This window comes from Micromys minutus (assembly GCF_963924665.1).
Source record: "Micromys minutus genome assembly, chromosome: 12".
NCBI classification, from domain to species: Eukaryota; Metazoa; Chordata; class Mammalia; order Rodentia; family Muridae; genus Micromys; species Micromys minutus.
This window is the reverse complement of record NC_137981.1, coordinates 57,259,591-57,283,943: the sequence shown is the minus strand read 5'-3', so window position 1 is coordinate 57,283,943 and position 24,353 is coordinate 57,259,591. Positions and strand designations below refer to the sequence as shown.

At 47.8% G+C, this 24,353-nt stretch overlaps 1 pseudogene across 1 annotated transcript; it reads left to right on the top strand.

Annotated features, from left to right (window-relative positions):
* The first annotated feature begins 271 nt into the window (after positions 1-271).
* On the top strand, positions 272-2,393 carry LOC308428373 (heterogeneous nuclear ribonucleoproteins A2/B1-like; annotated as a pseudogene). The gene is made up of 3 exons: positions 272-306; positions 1,243-1,339; positions 1,409-2,393. The product of its transcript is annotated as a heterogeneous nuclear ribonucleoproteins A2/B1-like (transcript).
* Positions 2,394-24,353: the final 21,960 nt, after the last annotated feature.

Below are 24,353 nucleotides of genomic sequence, written 5' to 3'. Positions count from 1 at the left end.
CAGGTGATGCGGTCTTGTGGAACACCAGGCAAATTATCCAAGGAAATTATTAAAAAGCCCTTAGTCTGAAACGGCATCTCAATCAACAATAGCTCAGTGAATGCGTGTGTGCATGAATAATGTGTGTGCATGAAACAGACTCTCTGTCCAGCACTGTGATATGTGTGAAAAAAGAATCCCCTGCCCCCACATCAAGGCCCTGACTCTGATCGATTTTCTATTTTCATTAGATTCAATCCTAATGTCTTGGTGGGGCCACAAGGGAGAAATTATGCGCAGTAAGGATTGTGAGACCATTATGAACAGGTTTGTGTTTACCTTAGCATCCACCATGAAGGAATCTCAGGGCGCTGTTTTATGAAGAGTCACTTACCATAGGGGTCCTGCTGCCACAGTTAAGCATTAGTCCACTCATGAAGGAAAATCCCTCCTGATGAGGTCCTTAGAGGCCCTGCCTTCGGTACTGTGGTAATGCAGGTTGATGAGCAAGAAAGATAATCAACAGTTATATTCTTGCAATAGACTCAGAACTCATAAGGGGGCTCACAACCATCTACATAATTCCAGTTCCAGGAGTTCTGACCGCTATGAGAATTGCACACATGTGATACAAAGACATACATGGAGACAAAAACACCCATATACACGAACTACGATAACTCTACCAATGACCTAGACATGGTTAACTAAGTGGACTAATTGTAAATTATATTTGTTTTAAATAGGAAAGTAGACGGAAGCGGGGGGGGGGACTTGATTTAAGAGTCTGACATGTCTGTGGAAGGCACTTGTGGGTATCTACATGTGACATGAAAGATCTGCTGCGTTTCCAGCCCATCCATGGTCACTTAGTGTAACTAGGACCATATAATCAAAAGTATTCTTGTCCTGTGCATGGTTTGACAAGTAACCCACCTTCTTCTCGCAAACAAGGGCGCCTACACAAGCCAGGCAGTTCCTCGCCTTTCTGGTACGGGTGCAAGAAGGGAGAAATAAGCATCAACCTTTTTTTTACCTTCCCCTCACTTCCAATCAAGAATCAGACCTTCCACCATCTTCTTTCATGTTTGGAGAAGGAAGAGGCCATAGGTAGGAAGGATGGAGACACCGCAAGCTTCCACAGTAGAATCGGTCTCCACTCCTCCTCATTGCTGTGTCCTGGAGGGAGAGAGCTGAGAATGAAGCCTGTGAAGGGCTTCTGTTTTCTAAGAGGTCTATTTCAAACCTTCTTTGTTTTTAAAGTGGAGACGTGAGTAGCAGCGGCGCCAGTCCCGTGAGTAGGAGCTCCATGCGTCAGGACGAGTCCCGAGTGTGTCTATCCGTCCGTCTGCCCGCGGAGGTCTTTCTCACCTCGCTTGGCTGCGGGAAATCGAGCTGAAGCGACTGAGTCCGCGATGGAGAGAGAAAGGAACAACAGTTCCATAAGCTCTTCATTGGTGGCTTAAGCTTTGAAACCACAGAAGAAAGTTTGAGACACTACTACGAGTCATGAGGAAAGCTCACACACTGTGTGGTTAGGAGGGATCCTGCAAGCCAAAGATCAAGAGGATTTGGCTTTGTAGCTTTCTCATCCCTGGCTGAGGTTGACGCTGCCATGGCTTCAAGACCTCATCCCATGGGTGGCAGGGTCCTTGAGCAGAAACCTGCTGTAGCCCATGTGACTGTGAAGAAATTAAGGGAGATACTGAGGAAACCACCTTAGAGATGACTTTGAAGAATATGGAAAATTTGATACTATTGAAATAATTACTGATAGGCAGTCTGGAAAGAAAAGGGGCTTTGGCTTTGTTACTTTTGACGACCACGATCCTGTGGATAACACTGTCTTGCAAAAGTGTCACACCATAAATGGTCACAATGCAGAAGTTAGAAAGGCATTGTCTAGACAAGAAATGCATGAAGTCCACAGTTCTAGGAGTAGAAGAGGAGGAAACTTTGGTTTGGGGGATTCTCGTGGTGATGGTGGCAATTTTGGACCAGGACCAAGAAGCAACTTTTGGGGTGATCTGATGGATACAGAAGTGGACATGGATTTGGGGGTGGCTATAATGGGTATGAAGAACCTGGAGGTGGAGTTTTGGAGGTAGCCCTGGTTACGGAGGAGGAAGAGGAGGATGTGGTAGGGGATATGGCACCAGGTGGGGGCTACGGGGGCAGTTCTGACATGGAGGAAGAATTACGGAAGTGGAAATCACAGTGAGTTTGAAAATTACAACCAGCAGCCTTCTAACTATGGTCCAGTGAGGAATGGGAACGTGTGGTAGCAGGAACATGGGAGGAGCATGTGGTGGGGGAACTGTGGTCCTGGAGGGAGTGGGGGCTACGGTGGGAGGAGCCGATACAGAGCTTCTTCCTACCTCCGTGGGCTTCCCTGTGTAAACAGGAGAGGATGAGAGCCCAGAGGTAACAGAAGAGCTTCAGGTTTTCGAAATAACAGTGTTAAGGAAACTCTTAGTCAAGCATAGTATGCAGCGATTTGGCAGAAGGCACCAGGCAGATGCAGAGAGACATTTGTGAATGAGTTGGATTATTTAATACCTTACCGTGGGGGAAGGATTGTAAAAAAAAAAAAAAAATGCCTTTGAGACAGTTTCTTAGCTTTTTAATTGTTGTTTCTTTCTAGTGGTTTTGTAAGAGTGTAGAAGCATTCTTTCTTTGATAATGTTAAATTTGTAAGTTTCGGATGATGTGTGAAACCTTTTTAAAGATTTTTCTCAAAGAGTTTTGAAAAGCTATTAACCAGAATCATGGTGTAATAAGACATAACGTTTTTCCTTTAAAAGATTAAGTGCATGTGTAAAGTTAAGAAGCTGTTGTACATTTGTGATTTAATAAAATAATTCTAAAAAGGAAAAAAAAGGAGACATGATTTATAATTTCCATGCTGCACATGAAGGACCAATGCTTTCACGCTCCCAGCACCCGGTAAGCAGTCAGGCATAGAAAGGAATAAGTGGGGTCAGGATCAAGCCATTTATGAGAGTTGGATCTGACACTTCAGCTGGGTCAAAGCCTGTTGCAAATTCTCAAGTTCAAGTGAGTGTTGTCTCTCTCTATACTCGCTTTATGATGCTCACCTGGAATTGGGGCAGAGCAGGAGGAGGAGGAGCAGGAGGAGGAACAGGAGGAGAAGCAGGAGGAGGAGGAGGAGCAGAAGGAGGAGGAACAGGAGGAAGAGGAGGAGCAGAAGGAGGAGGAGGAGCAGGAGGAGGAGGAGCAGGAGGAGGAACAGGAGGAGGAGCAGGAGGAGAAGCAGGAGGAGGAGCAGGAGGAGGAGGAGGAGCAGAAGGAGGAGGAACAGGAGGAAGAGGAGCAGGAGGAGGAGCAGGGGCCAGGGCAGGGGGTGCCGGGAGTGAAGGAGTCTTTGTGTGGAAGGAACCACAAGGCAATGAATGACCTTGGCACTCTTATTCTTGCTGCTCTGAGGAAATAGCCAACAAAACCAACTTAGGGAAGGAAGGGCCCGTTTGGCTTGTGTTTTAAGAGTGAAAACCACCCATCAAGGTAGAGGAGGCATGGAGGAAGATTCACAGAGCAGCTAGTCACATTATGTTTCTTGTCAAGAAGCAGAGAACCCACAGGAAGTGGGACCAGATGACCAAAACCCCAGGTCTGCCCCACTCACCTACTCCCTGCCACAAAGAAATGTACTCATAAAGACCCCAATCTTCCAAACAGCACCACCTGCTGGGCACTGAGTGTACAAACACGCTACAGGAGACATGTCATACTCAAGTCAGCAAGACCCCTCCCCCCAAACATGCAGACAAATGCACGCAGGAACGGGAGCTACCCTAGAATGACCATGACCATGTCACAGCATGCGACAGACTTCCTTCACACCACCACAGTTTGTCCGGCTTTCTCTCTGCTGTATAAAACTGATTTGGCAATGCATTTTAGCCAAGCATTTGGGCAAATTAAAGCAATTGGCCTACTTGTCTGTACCTCCTGTTTAGTCAAACCACTGCCAGTCCTTCTGCTTATCACCTCTAGACAGCACAGAGATGGCGCCATAGTTAAGTCCTATCTGCTGAAATAAAAATGTCTTCCATAGCTTCTAGCAGACATCCCTTTACCATGTGTCCAAGTCACGCCATAAATCAGCATGTTCTAAACAGCAGCCTGATAGTTTCCTTTTTAAAATATTTATTTTATGTATGTGAGTACACCATCACTGCCTTCAGACACACCAGAAGAGGGCATCAGATCCCATTACAGATGGTTGTGAGCCACCATGTGGTTGCTGGGAATTGAACTCAGGACCTCTGGAAGAGCAGTCAGTGCTCTTAACCGCTGAGCCATCTCTCCAGCCTCCGAGATAGTTTCTAATAGAGATGGAGTCTGGGATAAAAGATTTAAAGCATAAGGAAGAGTCCATGGTGGAAGAGGAGAGATCTGGGTGAACAGGAAGCATTTTATATAGCGTGGGGTGGAGTGATGTGTTTGCAGAGGACTCACAGCAATACAATCAATCTTCTTTCCTGGACAAATACACATTATTGTCTTTGGGGCCACTAATTAAAACTGTGGGAATCCCCAAGTCCTTTATAGAAAGTCCCATCACATTCTGAAGGGATAGAGATTGACCCTATGGCTGCCTTCTGAGAGCTTGAGAGATTCCCTTAACAAGATAGACAGGAACTTCACCTGAACAGTGCACCAGAAGAGCTTCTGTCTCCACCATTCCAAGCCATCTCTGTGTCAGGCAGAAAGATCTAGAATACTCTAACAGTCCTGAGACAGGAGCATGCACACACCTGGACGAACCTCTTCATTCACCGAGCACCACGTGTGTACCAGGTTCTGTGTATGAAATGCCACTGCATTCTTTCTGTTGGGAAATCACCTCACAAACCACACAAACACCAGCCTCAGTCAGATAGGGATAGTTTATTGAGCATACACCCCAAAACTGATCAACCAGGGCTATAGTCCAAATTTGGGAACTGAACCAAGACTCTGAGTTAAGGTCCTACAAGCTTTTTAAGCCCCAAATTCACAAACATCTGTGCCAAGTTATTCCACCAACCAGGATTTAGGGACGAGGATTTCCTTTGGAACATGTCTTTGCTGTACATTTATCCTGTCTCCATTGGTTTGGGTATTCAACTGCAGTAGGAGACTTGTCTAACATTCATGTCTTAATTTGTCTACCAGGATGGTACTTGTGTAACATCCATGTTTTAACTTGTCTGCCAGGATGTCAGTTACCCACAAACATGTCTCTTCCTGCCAAGTAGGATCTCAGTTTCCAGGAGATCTTGGGAACTTAAACTTTTCCTTGACCACCACTCAAAATGGAAGTCTTATTCCAAATAGCTTCTTATACTGGCGCAGGGGTCTCTCATGTGTTGGGGTCCATCCCAGAGGCAGCTTATGCTATAAAAACTTATACACAAGTGCAGGAAGTGCTATTGGATGGTTGGTTTGGGCCCAAGATTATTGTGGGTAACAACATACAACAGCTCTACTGACTTCTATTGTGATTGGTTTCCAAGGGCACAGAACATGTAATCATTCTTGGCATTAGAAAGTTTCCGAGTAACAGCAGAAACACGAGAAAGGCTAGTCAGGTAACTGTTACCTGGGCCTTCATATTTTTCCTGGGCCCTAACACCTTTTAGTTCCCAGAACACTCCATTTGATAGGCTACATTGTATTTACTTATCCTTCAGGAGGTAGGACATTAATAAGATGAAGGAATTTATATGATTAACATACAACTAGTTGCTGACTGGGCCCAAATGGTCTTAATGTGATACTGGGAATGTTGGCCCCTTTTTCAATTTTCACATTGAAATGGGATCTCTTTAAATTGCGTAGGTCAGCCTTAAACTTGGTGGGTAACCCAAGCTGGCCTCAAAGCTTGATCCTCCTACCTCAAGTAGCTGGGATTATAGGTGGCAAAGTCTCGGGTTTAAACCCAGGTCCAGCTAACTGCAAAGACATTGCTCCAAGTCATCACACAGTATAATCTTTAACCTCTCAGTCTGAAGTAGTTCTTAGCTATAAACAGAATCCAGTCTCCTGGGTAAATGAGGGAAGACAGTACAGGGATGCCAGACCAACCCCAGAGTCTCTGAAGGGATGAGAACCAGGTTGAATGTATACAGCAGGCATGCAGGTCGAGTGTATACAGCAGGCATGCAGTCAAGACCAATACCAAGCCACTCTTCGACGGTTTCCAGGAACATCACTGATACTCACTGATACATGACCTACCAACCTGGGTATCGGATTTGTCAGAAACATTTGCTGTGTTTAACTGATCAATCTTCCTTCACTATCTGCCATTTTGCTCACATCTTTGGAGTGTTTCTAGCCAACAGGGAGGGTGAACCTTATTGTCCAGTTAATAGTATTTGGGATTAGCATGGAAACATGCCTCTGGATGGAAATCTGATTATGTCTGCTGAGAGGTTTGAAAAAGTAAAGTGGCCACCAGCCTTCACCTCTCTCTGCTCCTGACCACACACTCCTTCCCCCAGGCCTCCTGTGCCATGAAGGACTTTAACCTGTGAGCCAGGAGAGAAAAATCTTCTTCAGCTGCCTCTGTCAGGTATTTTTTAACAACACAGGAATAGTAACTAAGACACACACACACACACACACTTGCATGCACATACACTCTGTGGTAGTTTGAAGGTGCTTAGCCAGGGAGTGGCACTATTAGGAGGTGTGGCCTTGTTGAAGTAGGTGTGGCCTTGGAGTAGGTGAGTCACTGTGGGTGTGGGCTTTAATACCCTCATCCTGGCTGCCTGAAAACCAGTCTTCTAGCAGCCTTCAGATGAAGATGTAGAACTCTTAGCCCCTCCCACCATGCTCCTGCCTTGATGATAATAGACTGAACCTGTAAGCCAGCAACAAGTAAATGTTGTCCTCATTAGTGTTGTCTTGGTCATGGTATCTGTTCACAACAGTAAAACCCTAACTATGACACACACCACATATACAGAAGTAAGCAAAAGATTTTGATATGCTACAAATATTATATAACACTTCCTGGTGGCTTAGTATATGCAGATCTAATGCTCTTCCCCAGGATTACAGTCTGACCTCTGGTCTTTGGAGACATAAAGTCTGATTGTGTGGTGTAAGCACCAAAGAATGAATTCTAGAGTAGGCAGAGCTACGTCTCCGTGAGATGGTAAATCAAGACGTGGTGGATGGGAAGATACCACCAGATGCTTTGTCTCTGAAAAGGAACAATATCATCTCAAAGCACAGTGGACATAAAGGACATCTCAGCCCCCCCAACTTGCCCAACATGTATGGAGCAGGGAAGAATGATCCTGTCCTTTGGACAGGACAGGAAGTAGCTAGGACGTTACTTCCGACACGTGGTAGAAGGCATGAAACATCAGGAATTTAATCACTGTGCTGACTGTCTTTGCTGTTCACTGGACGCAAGCTGGAGTTCCCTGGGAGGAGGGGACCCTGTTGAGAAAATGGCTCCATCGGATTGGCCTGTGGGTAAGTCTGTGCAGCGGTTTCTTGATTGATGATGGTCATGAGAGAACCCAGCTTTCTGTGGGTGGTGCCCCTCCAGGGAGGTAGCCCTGGGTGGTATCAGAAAGCACCTGAGGAAGCTGTGGGTGTTCTTCCACACTCTCTGCTTCATTTCTTCCCTCCAGGTCTCTGCCTTGGGTTCCTGCATTGCTTCATGATGAAGTTTGGCCGTGGCATAGAAAGAAATGCGGACATTCCCCATGGAGTGGTATCTTCTTAGGGTTCAAGGAAGGCAAAGAAAGCCATAAAATGGGGAAAGAAAACAGTGTTGTGTGTACGTGGAATGGGACAGAGGGCCAGAGGAGCCTGCATTCTGGACAGCGTCTTAAGATTGTATCAGGCAGGGTTATGGGTTACAGACAGCCCTCTCCGGCATGCTGTGTTTAAGCAGCAAGGGTTTCTGAAAGAAATGAAGTGGTGTATCCAGTCTCTGGGGGCTGATGGATTGGGTTTGGGAAACTGCACATCTGGGAGTCATTCTTCCACTGTTGTCACTTAGAGGCAGCCTCATAGCCAAGGCTAGACCATCACCCTTCCCAAAAAATGTGTGCTGCAGGTGTTATCTTCCATTCTATGCTATGAAATAGAGGTGTCTCCTCACTGGAGCTTTTCCTCATGAATATGTGCTGGCTTCTAGTGGCCCAGGACATGCCTTCTGCCTTCTCCTCTGGGGAACAAGACAAGGCAGAAGGAAAAAGATGGCCCAAGGGTCTCACAGCTACATATATACAGAATGGTGTGAACTGTGTCTCACACTTGCTTAGGACATGTGATGTTGAACATGTCTGGACTTCCCTGACCAGGCAGTTCCTAAGAACCACAGAGAGGCCCTCAAGGATCCTTGTCTTGAAGTGAGGGTTTGAGATCAATTAGGCCTGGAGGCAAAGAGCTGTGGGAATGGGTAGGGAGAGAACTCCTGGGCGTGTCAGCAGTGTCTCTAGGATACCTCCACATGTGCCTGCATAGAAACACCTCTCAAATGACAAACATGACTTACCAGCTGGTCAGTCTGTGTGACCAGCTAGTGTCACAGAGATTCCAGGTCACCAGCCACATGTTCATTCCTTCTAGGTTGAAGGTTACTCAGATTTGGTGCAGAAGAGCTATCAGAGTCTGAACTAGCCCGAGGTGGCCAGGTGACCCAATCAATATAGAACTGTTTAGTGGAAGGGATTTATAGGGAAGCTACTGCTTTCTCAGTTCAGTCAACCCAGTTTTAGGGCTAGAGAAACGGCTCAGTGGGTATGAGGACCTGCATTCAAATCCACAGCAACCCTGTAAAGAGAATAGGGCGTGGCTGCCTGGGCCTGTAACCACAGCTTTGGTGGAACAGAGACAAATGAGTTTTAAGAATTCCCTGGCCGGCTGGGCTAGCTGAAACAGGAAGCTTCAAGTTCAAGATGAGGTCTGTCTTAAAGGACTAAGACAGAAAACAATAAAGGAAGACACTTAGCATCCTCCTCTGTGCACATTTGCACATGTGTGTGCATGCACCACACACATAGATCATAGACATTCACACCCTGTATTCACAAATAGTCACACCACAGTCACACACAATCACAGACACACAAATACCACCGTCAAAGACATAGCACAGACATCAACACACACACACATACACACATAGACACAAACTTCATAGATGTGCACACCTCATATGCACAATAGTCACACCACAATAACACACACATACACCACACACATCATAATACACACAACCATAGACACACACATATACTATATACACATACCATAACACACACCATAGATACATAAAACCACACACACACACACACACACACACATCCCATAGACATACACACTCCATACACAAATAATCATACCACAGTCACATATGCACACACATACCATAACACACACTGCCTTAGTTAATGTTTTACTGCAGCAAACAGACACCATGACCAAGACAAGTCTTATAAATAACAACATTTAATTGGGGCTGGCTCACAGGTTCAGAGGTTCAGTCCATTATCATCAAGACTCGCGCATGGCAGCGTCCAGGCAGGCATGGTGCCAGAGGAGCTGAGAGCTCTACATCTTCATCCAAAGGAAGCCAGGAACAGACTGGACATCCTCAGGCAGCTAGGAGGAGTGTCTCCAAGCCCACCCTACAGTGACATACTTCTTCCAACAAGGCCACACCTTCTAATAGTGCCACTTCCTGGGCCAAGCATATGCAAATCACCACACACACCATAGACACACACACCATAGACATACACACACACCATAGACACACACACCATAGACACACACACCATAGACACACACACATACCATAGACACACACACCATAGACACACACACATACCATAGACACACACACCATAGACACACACACATACCATAGACACACACACCATAGAAACACACACATACCATAGACACACACACCATAGACACACACACACCATAGACACACACACACCATAGACACACACACACACCATAGACACACACACCATAGACACACACACCATAGACACACACACACCATAGACACACACACACACCATAGACACACACACCATACACACACACACACACAGTAGACACACACACACACCATAGACACACACACACACCATAGACACACACACCATACACACACACACACACAGTAGACACACACACACAACCACAGATACCCATACAACAGAGGTTTTTGTTTTTGTTTTTTTGTTTTTTTTGAGGCAATTTTAGGTTCAAAGCAAAATTTCAAGCAAAACACTGAAAAGCTCTACATTTTCTCCTCTCTCAGATATGCCTGGACACCCCTCACTAGTGTCCCCATGTTGCTGGCACGCCCTACATCCCTACATCAGAGCAATACATCTGTCTTTGTCTCTGAGTCTACTCTGGGGCATCACCATCAGAGTCTATGACATAGAAGAGGAGTCAGTCCAGTGTAGTGAGTCACATGGTTGTATGTATGGCTGTATGGTTTGCACTAGGTGTTATGACTGGGTGTGCCCATCACTGTGGTGGTGCACAGCATAGCTCACAGTCCTAAAACCCTCCGTGCTCCCCATCCCTCCCTCCTCCCCATCCCTCCCTCCTCCCCATCCCTCTCTCCTCCCCATCCCTCCCTCCTCCCCATCCCTCCCTCCTCCCCATCCCTCCCTCCTCCCCATCCCTCCCTCCTCCCCATCCCTCCCTCCTCCCCATCCCTCCCTCCTCCCCATCCCTCCCTCCTCCCCATCCCTCCCTCCTCCCCATCCCTCCCTCCTCCCCATCCCTCCCTCCTCCCCATCCCTCCCTCCTCCCCATCCCTCCCTCCTCCCCATCCCTCCCTCCTCCCCATCCCTCCCTCCTCCCCATCCCTCCCTCCTCCCCATCCCTCCCTCCTCCCCATCCCTCCTTTCTCCCTCACCCCTTCCTCATGCCTCCTCCCTTCCTCCTCCTAGCACTCACAGCCACTGATCCTTTCTCTCTTCACAGCTCTGTCTTTTCCATTGTGGCAGATGGCTGGGCCCAAACAGCATGGCTTCATATTAGGTTCATTTGCTCAGAGAGATGCTCTTACGTTTCCCTCGTCTCTTCACTTATTTTCAGCTCTGACTAATATTCTATTGTCTGGATGTGCCACCGTTGGTTTAGCCCTTCTACAGACACATGTTGATGTTGTTATTTGCCAGGGTAGTGGGAGGATGCTGAGGGCAGGGTAGTGGGAGGATGCTGAGGTGAGGGTAGTGGGGAGGATGCTGAGGGTAGTGGGGAGGATGCTGAGGGTAGTGGGGAGGATGCTGAGGGTAGTGGGAGGATGCTGAGGGTAGTGGGGAGGATGCTGAGGGTAGTGGGGAGGATGCTAAGGGTAGTGGGGAGGATGCTGAGGGTAGTGGGAGGATGCTGAGGGTAGTGGGGAGGATGCTGAGGGTAGTGGGAGGATGCTGAGGGTAGTGGGGAGGATGCTAAGGGTAGTGGGGAGGATGCTGAGGGTAGTGGGGAGGATGCTGAGGGCAGGGTAGTGGGGAGGATGCTGAGGGTAGTGGGGAGGATGCTGAGGGTAGTGGGGAGGATGCTGAGGGTAGTGGGGAGGATGCTGAGGGTAGTGGGGAGGATGCTAAGGGTAGTGGGGAGGATGCTGAGGGTAGTGGGAGGATGCTGAGGGCAGGGTAGTGGGGAGGATGCTGAGGGTAGTGGGGAGGATGCTAAGGGTAGTGGGGAGGATGCTGAGGGTAGTGGGGAGGATGCTGAGGGTAGTGGGAGGATGCTGAGGGTAGTGGGGAGGATGCTAAGGGTAGTGGGGAGGATGCTGAGGGTAGTGGGGAGGATGCTGAGGGTAGTGGGGAGGATGCTGAGGGCAGGGTAGTGGGGGGATGCTGAGGGTAGTGGGGAGGATGCTGAGGGTAGTGGGGAGGATGCTGAGGGTAGTGGGAGGATGCTGAGGGCAGGGTAGTGGGGAGGATGCTGAGGGTAGTGGGAAGATGCTGAGGGTAGTGGGGGGATACTGAGGGTAGTGGGAGGATGCTGAGGGTAGTGGGAAGATGCTGAGGGTAGTGGGGAGGATGCTGAGGGTAGTGGGAGGATGCTGAGGGTAGTGGGAGGATGCTGAGGGTAGTGGGAAGATGCTGAGGGCAGGGTAGTGGGGGGATACTGAGGGTAGTGGGAAGATGCTGAGGGCAGGGTAGTGGGAGGATGCTAAGACAGAGTCTTATGCAGCCCGGGGTAACCCCAAGAACTATCTTGAACCCCTGCCTCCACATTCTAAGAGCTGTGATGACAGTCATACACCACCACACCTTGTTTGTGCTAACACCCAAACCCGGGCTTTGTGTGTCACTGTACCAGCTGAGCCACACCCACAGCCCCCTTACACATGCTTGAGACATGGTCTTGCCATGTAGCCCTGTAGACCAGGCTGCCTTTGAACTTGATGTAACCCTCTGCCTGGCAGCCTCCACTGTTGCTGACAGGCTCACCACAGCCAGTTCCCCTCTCACGGACTCAAGGATGCCTGGCTGCTTTGAGGTTTGGGCAGGGGTGGAGAAAGCCAATAGCAGCGTCCATGCGCTGGCTTCCGTTTGTAGATTTGCTGAAGGCCAGGGGTGTCGTCACTGGGTCAAGTCCCTGCCTACTGTGATTTGCTTACTGTCATTTTTCTGACCTGTACCTTTGGGGTAAGGACAGAGGAGGAGCAGTCTTTCTACCACTTGGGGTAGAGGCAGTCTATGCTAATGAAGGAGGAGCCTAAATCCAGAGGGTGGGGCCGGGGGGGGGGGGGCCCTGGACTGCCCAAGTGGCTGGAGTAACAGCCTTGGCTCTAGGAACAATTATGGAGGTTAATAAAAACAATTGCATCTTAAGTTCCCTCTAAAATGTGACTCTTTTACATTTTCTTTAAGATAGCTGTCTCCCTCAAAATGAACTCTCCAGGGAATGGAGACTCCCAGCTGCCCTGTGAGGGGAGAGACCTGGAGTTCATCCCTCCTTAAATGCCCAGCTGAGAAAGTTTGCGTCCCTGCTGGGGAGGTGATCTGCTTTCTGAGCAGAGATGGAATCCCACCTTCCCTGGAAAGTCCTATTACAAAAACAATCAGTCTCCTTACAGCCCTGCGGAGGAACCAATTCTCTGCACAGCTGCTCAGCCTTAGAAATGAAGTCCGCGCCAAGGGAGGAGGGACCCCACGGCTTCTACAGCATCTTCTTCTAGAGCCTAAACCAGCTTGGCCAAGACAGAAACCAGCTCACACTTGCATCTCCATAGACACAGGAGCCTCCACCACCCCATGCCACACCCGAGTCAAGCACAAGGCAAGGAGCCTGGGACAGGACCAGAGCCACCGGTGCTGCTCTATCTACAGTCAAGAGGCCATGGAGAGAAGGCCCAGGGAGAAGGCGAGGGCTCGAGGGTAATTGAGCATCACTGGGGAACACATCCCTGAGATCCCAATACTTCCCAGCATGTTCCACAGCCCTTGGTTAGACAGCGGGCTGTCCTCAGCATCGTTTCCTTTGGTTGAGCTGTGCACTGTGCTGAGCAGTTCTAACTTGTGAAATCCAGGCAGGTGCCTGGGCGTAGCTTAGTTGAAGAGCTATTGTTTCTCGTGTGTCAGGCCCTGGGTCCATTTCCCAGTACCAACAAGCAATTTTAAAAATTAATTTAAATAAATAAAGAAGGCGGGAGAAAGATGTGGAGTTGTTTTTTTTTTTTTTATAGAACATTATGTTTTGCCGAAATCAGCTTTTCTGCTGAGTAGCAAGTCTCCCCAAAGACTTTCCATCCTTTGAATAGCTTTCCAATCATTTGTTATTAAGTTGATTAAATTCAGCTACTAAGCTGTGCACACGTCTGTTTTTAAATCGCTCCCTTGTGCACATGCTGGCCTCCTGTACCTGAGGACTTAGTGATACCCCAGTAGATACTGGACACTCACTATCCGTCTCAATTTGGGGTAGCAAGTTGGGGTGTTGGCCACTAGGAGAGTATTTTCAGGGGCTCTGGGGGTGAGGAAGAGCCATCTCACTAAAGAAGGAAAGGAAAGGCCTTGGTAGAAAGTATAGGCTGATAGCAGTTGCTAATGTGAAAACAGGTGCAGAAAGAAAATTAGAAATACAACGACCTGCATGGCATGATAGCCCAAGGGTGTGGTAGTGGCACACATGCCTTGGTGGTAACCAACAGCTCTCTAATTGGACTCAAGACCCTCTCAGGAAGAGGAGAACCGTGCCTGGTACTGGAAACCTAACTAATTACTCGGCGCCAGTGGGTACTAGAGGAGAATCTGCAACTGCTGATTTACTAAAACCAGCATCATCACCAACAACAATCTAAACATTCATCCTATACCCAGATATAAGTCCTCTTTCTTCATTCAAGGAAACTGCAAAGAGACCGCTGCATAAGACCACAGCTAATCACAATGCAGAGTTGTGGACCCCAGTCCCAATGGACACACCCTCACCTAAGGCTCACCGAACACTGAGGAAAGGGGGAGGGGCAGGAAGAATGTAAGAGGCAGAGGATGGGGGAGTCCGGTACAAGATTGTTTCCAATAGCATCAGAAGGTAAAGCTGTAAAGCCTCACCAACGTGATCACCCAAACATGAACTGAGCAAGGACGACACCAAGGAACATGCCAAACTGGGCAGGGAAAAGCCCGTGGGGCCTTCACCCTAAAGAAAACACTAAAGGCAACTGAGCAAAACCAGGAGTGAGAGAGGTGCTCATCCCCAGGGCAGAGCGCACCAACTGGTTGTCCAGTGCCAAGTGGTCAGCCCTGCCAACATACATACAAGTAATGCCATAAGGACTCAATGAGTTATATTTACAAATATATGTGCATGCAAATATAATATATATGTGCATATGTGTGCACAATAACAATGAAAAAAAAAGGCCATGAATTTGAAGGAGATGGGGAAGGGGTGTGTGGGAGGTGGGGTTGGAAGGAGGAAAAGAAAGAGAGAAATGTTGCGACTAAATTATAATCTCAAAAATCACTGTAAATAAACGGAAGGTTAGGGTTAAAGGTGAGGAAGATCCGAGGACTTACAGCTGGTATGAGACAGCCTCCCCAGAAGCCGAGAGGCAAGGATGCTGGCTTGTGATACCCTGGGAATTTAGCGAAGGCGCTGCTCCCCTGACTCTAACTGTCTGCAGGAACAGATACTAAGAAGTCCCCGCCTATTTCAGGAGACAGCCTATCCAGACCCCTGCACAGACGTGGGTCACACAGGAGGCAGGTAAGCCAGCTGCGGCTCCAGAGCTGTGGGAAGAGTGAGCTGCGCGGTAGAACACAGCCACAGCGGGATGAGAACAAAGAGCAACCTGCAAGGTTGGGGGCTAGCAAGCCTGGGCTGGCAGAGCGCACCCCGCGCACCCCGCACACACGGGAGGCTGCACTTCCTCTAAGTGGTGATATCAACGGGGCACGGTGACTCTGGTGAGCCAGAGGACAAGCGCAGAGTGAATCACTTTCCTGATTGATTCAGTTTATGACATGCACCGAACACTAATCCGTCTCAGCAGAGGTTACCACGATCTTTATCCCGTTCCTACCATGAGTCCCAAAACGCTAAGCATTGTAGCTGGACCCTTCCCGCTTGGGAAGCCCTCCAGGGAGTTTCTCTCCCTTCCCTTAATCCCTCACGTCCCTAACGTCTCAGTATTCCTCTCCTCTGAGTATACCCAAGCTTTTCTCTATCTTTACTCCTCCTCCTCGTGAGCGCTATGGTCTCAGGATTTTAGTGATTGCTGATCTCCCAGCCACACCTATCTGGGGCTAGAAAGATTCCCTGGATCTGAGAACTGCATCGCTGGGGAGGGCCAGGGCTGTTACCTTTTCCAGTGACTATTAACCCTCCTTCAGGCTGTTTGGTTTTGGTTTTGGCTTTTTGTTGTTGTTTGTTTGTTTGTTTTCAGTTCAGAGAAGCAACCCCTGCTGAGAAATTTACAAGGAACAGCTAAGTCCTTCTGACTCACTCTTTTTAGGTAACCCAGCGCAAACCTTGCTCATAACACTGAATTCTGTCTTTAGAAAGTTTCCTGTCCATCATTTTCCTGAACACGTGATGTATGGCCTCAGACTCACTCTTGTGCCCCACCCCCACATAGCCATTCCCATATGCATGTGTTAGTATTGGCCAATGTCACCAATCTGACATGGCTGGCCCTCACTGGTGACCCTGTGCTGTCTCGCAAACCTGTTTGTCTCACTCTCCAATAGAGCAAGTTCTGATGATAAGGGCAAAGGGGCAGTCAGGGCGTGAAACCACATCCCCTTTCCCCAGCACTATCATTTCCCTGGGTTCCCGGTAACAACAAAGGAATGGAGTCCTCTGGTGCGAACCTTTAATGGTAGACTGCTGTGTTTCCTTCCTGGATGATGAGATCTTTTCTAAGTGGTCCTCCTCCCTTTCACCTGTTTGCCCACTGGTCCTATGGAGTCTGCCTGCATCTCTGCTATTGTTGTACCCTTCAGCATCCTTGCTCAGGAGGAAGATGGCACCTCCTGCCTTGGCAGCACACCTCCTGTTCCTGCTGCTGTCCCTCTCGTTGGTCCCCTGCTCTGAGCAGACTTGTTCTCTGGAGGCCTGCTCTTGCTTGGCATCCCACCACCCCCAACACCCACCGTCAACCTGTCTCCACTGGCATCCAACCACTGCCGAGAACCCAGATCTTCAGTCTCTCATCTGAGTTGTTGCTCCTCCTTGGCTCACCCCTCCTGGGCTGTTCACCTCACTCTCTTCCTTCCCATTTTCCCAAGATTAAATGATTATTTTAAAAAGCGTACCATACTGTATAGAAATCTGTACACTGGGACTATAGAAATGTCACTGTCCCTACCGCACACCTTCAAATTAACATTCTCAGGTCTTCCACACAGTAAGTCTTCCCACAAGGAACCTTCCATAGATACTTCTTGGATAGACTGTATATACTGGGGAGTAAGGAGGTCCACCCGAAAGCTTCCATAGATACTTCTTGGATAGACTGTATATACTGGGGAGTAAGGAGGTCCACCCGAAAGCTTCCATAGATACTTCTTGGATAGACTGTATATACTGGGGAGCAAGGAGGTCCACCCGCAAGCCCACAGTTGTTGGCAGCCATAAGATTAGATAGAAGCATGTTTGTCTTCACTCATAAAACAGTAGAATATTCCCTTTGCCAATTGTATATTGACTAATAACTCATGACTATAACAATTCAAAGGGAATATTTGTAATGGAATTTTAATACTTCATCCTACAGGCATACTTTATGGAAGGAAAGCATGTGACACTCTTGGAAGACACACTTGACCGCCTGTCCCCTACTCTGCTGTTTTTCTGTATATTGTGGTCAGAGCCATTGTTTTGCAATCCACTTTCCCAGCCAATTTATAACAATGGCATAGAAAGAGAATATGTCTATGTGAAGCCAAAGACCTCAAGAAAATTTGCCAAAAGGGAAATATTTTTATTCCTTATTATTTTTTTAAAATGCTTTTTTTTTCACCTTTTTTTTTCATTTGAATAGTTGGGAAGATACAAGGACTGGAATATTGCAGCTGCCTTAGAACCATGGAAAAGGCCAAGAGGAGAGAATATAAGGCAAGGCCTTACCATCGTCGAGCTGTTAAACCAACCCTAGGAAGGTATCTTAGAGTAAGAAATGATTTTATTGTCTTACAGCTCACAGTGTAGCACCGTCCAGCCTTGAACCCACAATCCTGACAACCCTGCGTCAGCCTGGAGAGCTTTGAGTACAAATGCAACTCTTTGTTTTGTTGGTTTGGCTTTTTTTTTTTTTTTTTTTTTTTTTTTTTTTTGAGACAGGGTTTCTCTGTGTAGCCTTACATGTCCCAAAACATGCTTTGTAAACCAGGCTGGCCTCAGACTCACAGAGCTGAACCGGCCTCTGCTTCCTGAGTGCTGAGATTAAAGCTGTGCACCACCACGGCCTGCTTTAAGTGCAACATTTTAAGATCATTAAAAAGTTGTCCAACAAATAAGAGACACAATCAGTAAGAAAAAATTGGTAATAAATGATAGATGGATAGATAGATAGATAGATAGATAGATAGATAGATAGATAGATAGATGGATGGATGGATGGATGGGTGGGTGGGTGGGTGGGTGGGTGGGTGGGTGGGTGGATGGATGGATGGATGGATGGATAAACTCTAAACTATTTTAAAGCTTCCCCAAAGCAGAAAATAATAATAAAAAAAAAATCAATCAATAACAGCCAAAATATCCTCAACGTGTCCTTTGGAAAATTGAAAGTGTTCACATCTGAAACGAGTCCTGTTCCCCTTCCCCAGTTACCATTTGCCAGTGTGTTACTGTGAGGACTGTATGTCGGCTAGGGTTTGTTTCACAGCTGTGGACTCTGTCTATACTGCGTGCAGCATACATAGGTCCTTCAGCCTGCTGTACCCCATCTCAGCCTCTTTTCCCGTCTTCCAGAGCCTTACCTCACAGGGTCTTACTCTCCTCACTAGCACTTCCGCTGCTGTCAGGTACCCCAGCAACATGCTTCCCCTGGATGTGTCCTGGCCCCTCGCCCTCTACAATCCAAGCAAAGGAAGCAATAGTCTGGGAAGACCCAGGTCCCATATTCTCTCCAGGGAGAAATGTCTTGCTGATGGCTCCCTACACGCATATGAGAAGTAATCTCTCCTCCCATCTGCTTACCTCATTCTTCCTTCCAGCTTCCTCAGTGCTCGTCATAGGCTGCTGGAAGCATACGACCTCTTTGCTAGTTTATGAATTCCTTAGGAATTCTACCTGGCATCTCACTCCTGTTGGGAGCTCTAGCAATGCGCTGTGCTGAGCCGGTCAGCCTTGGAAGTGTTACCTGAGAAGCAGGTGCACACATTTGGATGACATCAGAAAGTTAGGGAGCCTGGGATGGCTACCACATTTCCATTTAAACAGTTTGGCAGTTTCTGGGAGCTCCCGAGGGCTACAGGTGACAAATCCGTAAATTCAGCTGTTGGCAGCTATTAAACTTTCTGGTTGCCACAGCACCGGCTCCAGCTGAGGTCCCTGAGCGCCAGGGTTGGTTTGTTTAGGTCGATGCTGACTGAAGGGAAGAGAGTGGGCTGAAGCAGCTTCTCACAGCTGCCAGCCACAGCTGTGGCTCCCCGGGGTGCTGAGATAACAGCGCTGTGTGCTAATCCAATCTGTGCGTTTCCTGGGGGCTGTCATTACTGCAAAATGAGGTAAACTCGGTGGCTTAAATCTCTAAGGAAGCTTTAGTGTGTGCAGCTGGAAATGAGGCAAAACCATCTCGAGACAGTAATGATGAGTTATGATCAGAAAGGAAGACATCCCCAGCAGCCCAAGGAGTGCATCAAAATCACTGTAGACGCTACCACAAGCAGACTGTAAGCATGTGTATACTGTGTGTTCATACACATATATGCATATGTAAAATATAATACATGCTATACAGCCACTACATTATTAAAGAACATCGCACATACACTCATACTGTATACATGCATACAAAATACACACTTTAGTCATTTCACTGTCTAGATACAAATATGTGTACCATACTACCTACATATGCTAATATAAATTACATATACATATGTGTATTCATATGTGTCTATAAACTATAAATAATTAATATAACCATTAGCATATCTCCTCCCTGACATTCTATCAGGCTATCACCATATGATCTCCTTAGAACCTCAAGTGTCACATTGGGCCCATGTCAAGTTCATACACAGACATTTTCTTTATAGCCTTCTCAACTGTGATGAGAAACATGCTCTTATGACATTATCAAATGGGACAAATCATATCGACAGTGACTGTGGGTGTGTTTATTAACAAGCTCTCTTGTATACCAGTGTATCTACTGAAGCCCTGATTAATGCCCAGTACCTCAGAATGTAACTTCATGTGGAGAGAGAACTTTTAGAGAGCTAAAGACCCTAATAAGATGGCACTGGGATAGTCAAATCTAATGTGACTGTTGTCTTACTAGAAGAGACTGGGTACTTGCAGAGAAACGACCATGTGAGGGCACAGGGAAAAGCCACCAAAGTACACTCTGAACATGTCCTGCCGACTGTGGGATTCCAGCCTCCAGGAGAGGGAGACATGTTCCTGTTTGAGCCACCACCCTGAAGTACTGTTACACAGCTACAGAGCATTCCTGCCCACAAAACAGAGACTATGAAGTTGAAGGCGGTGGGGTTCTCAGAGACCGGAACTGGATCTGACTCCAGCCTTAACAGATGCATGACCTGGTCTCAACCACTGAGCCTCAAGGACCCCCTTCGATTCAGAGAGGTAGGAGGGCCTTTTTATAGGGTTGCTATGGAAATAAAACTGAAGACTGTACAGAAAAACTGACTAGCAAAGTAGCCAGCATGTAGTAGCTGTGCTCCTTGAAAAAACGAGAAATCAGCCAGGTCAAACCCCAGTCCTTAGGAGGCTGAGGAGGGAGAATTGTGAGTTTGAAGGTTGCTTGGCCCCTTTTTGTCTCAAAACAATCAAAAGACACGGAGACATGTAGGCCAACAAGCAGCACAACTCTAGGCTCAGGGGGCATGTCACCAATGGTCAGTATCAAAGCCTTTCTGAAATAACCAGCCAATGCAGAGAAAGCGTTCTTTTGGCCCATGGCCTTAGAGGCTTCAGCCTGTGCTCTGCAGGGGGTAGGGTAAGACTACAGGGTGGCAGTGACAGCAGCCACATGGTAGAGCAATCAATCATCTCCCCTCGTTGCTTGGTACCCAAAGAGCAGGAAAGGTGGGTGAAGAGGCCACAGTCTCTTTAGGGGCACACTCTAATGACCTACATACCTCTTAGAGGGCCCCATCTCCTAAAAATTATAGCACCTACTAGAGCATCACTCTGGATATCTAGGTGACATTCAAGACCCAAATGCTACCAAAAAGTATAAAAGATGATGGAAGCTATTTTCGGCAGAGGCACTGGTGTGTACCTGTATTCTGTCTCCCCGGAACCTCCCAGCAATGGCAGACCTTTGTTCCCTTCCACTTATAGGTTCCAAGAAGTCAGGAAGAAGGGAGCTCCAGCCTTCTCAGCCAGTAAGAGAGACCAGTAAGTAGCCTGTCCCAGGCCTGGCTCCAAGACTCATCACATGCTTAACTTTTTCAACACACCGTGTGCTGAGCAAACAAACACTCCTTCCAGCAACACTGCAGGGTTGACGAACAGCAGTTGGGCTGAAGGCTTGGCCTCTTGGAAGAAATGCAAGTGACAACCCCAGCATCTTTGAATGAGGCTCTTCAACCACAAATAACAATGGCTCAGTTCATCCTTCCTCCAGAAGGGCAAGTCTGACGGGGTCAACCTTCAGAGTGCAGGTGCATTTCTGAGCTTGGCGGAGATTGATTGACCTGGCGAACCTCTGAGGAAACTGCAGCTGCCTCGCCTCTCAGAGATGACAAGGAAAAGGCAGTGGAGGTGTAGACTGCTGGGAGACATTCCTTCAACATCTAGCGCTTGATTGTGTGCTAGTCAAAACAGTTTTGTCTATTTTTAAACACTGTTGAAATAAAGACTAAATTAGCATGGACTCAGATTTGAAAGGAAAAGAAAGGCACCAAAATCCATGATAAACTGACAGGCCCATTAATGTATCCGAACAGAGGAATGAAACCATAGAAACAGACTGGAGATCGTGCGGACTTTATTCATAGCAGGGAGAAAGCAACTAAAATCTCCATGCAGATATTAATCACCTGTACAATGTATCCAGAATGTGTGGTGCTCTAACTTTCTTCTAAGTCCCAAGGAAGAGGAAGACGTTGCCTCCTGATCAACAAGAATTTGTAGAACTCGTGATGAGCAGGATTTGTAATGTTGTCACGCACCCAAATTCACACTACTCAATGAAGGGTGGGCACTATGGCAAGATCAGCCCCAGCTTGGCTTCTTTCTGCTTAGCCTTCTATTCCCCCATATCAGCCTGGCCATGCCTGCATTACACCTTGGGAACAGCCAGCCCCACTGGATGCTAAAGCCAGGGTGCCTCGACATTGCCTGACCTGGTGGGTAAGGAATTGGACTAACGTGCATATTATAATTTGGAGTAGAAATAATGCATGTTTACTTAACATCAAAATGCAAGGGGTTATTTTGGAAGGACAATTTGGGAAAATTCTGCAAAGCTCAATAACTGGGATTTTAAAAAGGGAACCATGACAGCCAAAGAGCTGTAATATCAGCTCCAGAAGCGTCCTGAAGAGCTCAGCTTTCGTATAAAGAAAGCAGAGGTTTCCGGCCTTCCTGGTGCTGCAATCCTTTTATACAGCCCCTCGTGCTGTGGTGTCCCGCAACCATAAAACTATTTCATTGCTACTTCCTAGCTGTAATTTTTCTACTGTCATGAACCACTTAACAGTAAATATATGATACACAGGATATTTGATATCTGAACTCCCCGTCCTCCCCACATGGGTCAGACTCACAGGTTGAGAACAGGCCGGGATAGACCAAGTGATCATTACCCATCACAGTAAGCTGGGCACCCGACATCTAGGGCCTGTGATAAACACCTAGGTACAGGGTCCAACCCTGAGGGAGTTATGTCAGGTGGTGGGAGAGGTTTGCAACTGTACCAGTCAAAACTGGTCAGTCCGTAAGCACACATGCCCTTGAGGATATGTGAGATCTCCTCTTCCTGAGGCATAGCCTCACCCACTCCATCCTCCTCACAGACTTCTGGGTGGTGACTGACTGTCACCTCCTTGGCAGAAACAAGCTCTGCGCCTTAGGGTTTCTCTAGCCCTTGCTTCTGTCCCTGCTGAGCACCACAAACAGTCTCATGCCAGCCTCTCCTATGTACTATCTTGTGACTGTGACGCTATTTCCCAGCCCGTTTACCCAGGTTCATCTCGTATACAGCGTGACAACACCATGGCCCATACTCTGTGACAGGATGCTCTTCCTAATTGTGTTAAGTGGTAGTGGGCCTACCTTTCCCACAAAAATTCTAAGTCTTTGAGATGAAAGACAGTATCCTCCTCAAGGGCGTATGATGTATCCAACCCTCCCCCTCTCACACACCTTTCCCTTCGTCGTGTCCTGAGGCCCTGTGTGCACCCTATTAACAGCATTGTGCTTTTGTGTCTTGATGAGGTGGGGATTGGAACTGGGGCACGGTGGAAAGCAGCCCTCCCCCTCCCCCATGTGGATGGGGGATGAGAAGCTGAGTAAGGGGAATGTCTGCCCATCAGAAGCTGAGAGTGCTCCTCCTGCCATGGGACTTGAACTGGAAACTCTGGCTATCCTTGAGTCTGAGTGTTCTGGCCCCGGGGACTGGGCCTCATACAACTGGTTCTGCAACATGTCCCCTCAATCCCGGTTCCCTCCTAGACCACTAAAATTCCCACAGAGAATGTAGTGTTGCCAAAATCCCTTCCCAGGGGAAGGCTTAAGCAGTAACTAATCCTTCTCCTAAGGTTCCAGGACAAATGGAGGCATGACTCCACCCAGGTTCACTCTGAGGGAACCAATCAGTTTAATGAGCTTCCTTATAGTGCATAGATGAGGGCTGCCTACAGGGGAGTGGGTGTTCTTTCCTCCCCCAAAAAGGCCTCAGCAGAAAATATCCCAGTGAAGATGAGGACTTTCCCACAGCTGCATTGGTGGAGCTCTCTTTCCTCTTCTCCCCTCCCTTCCCCTTCCCTGCCCTCTCTTCCCTTACTCTCTTCTCCCCTCTCCTCCCCTCCCCTATTCTAGTCTTCCTGGGCTTGTATACTTTAGTTTCTCCTGGGGCCATGCCACCCATTCCCCACTGGCCAGAGTCAATACCAGAGCACTGGGACACACATTGCCCCGAGCACGCTCACACACACACACACACACACACACACACACACACACACACACACATCGGTCTTGGGTCTTCCCCTTCAGCCCACCTACATCATCATCCCTTCCTGAAAAAGAAAAAGTAAGATAACCAATAAGTATCACTGCATGGGAGGAATGGGGTGGGGGCTCTCATCTTTATGTGTTAGTAGACTAGATCTGCGATGACCATGGGGAACATGACCCAGAAGACAGAAGCTCGTAACCGATAAATGAAGACTTCTGAAAGATTTCACTTGGCGCCTCTCTAGATCAAAGTCGCCAGTTACAATGTGCTTTCCTGTCTCCGTTCCATTAGTTTATTTTCATGTTTCAGAGGCTGTGAGACTATGGCCTGGGACGTTACAGGACTGTGACCCGATGATTCAGTCAGCAGCCATGTGACAGCTATGGCTCATTGACTCACCCTGGAGACCAGTGGGAAGGCTGCTCAAGGGCCTGGGCTCTACCCCACACACCCGGACCTCGTCAGCAACATAACCTGTCACTGCTGACAGGTCTATGACTGTTGATCCTGTGAA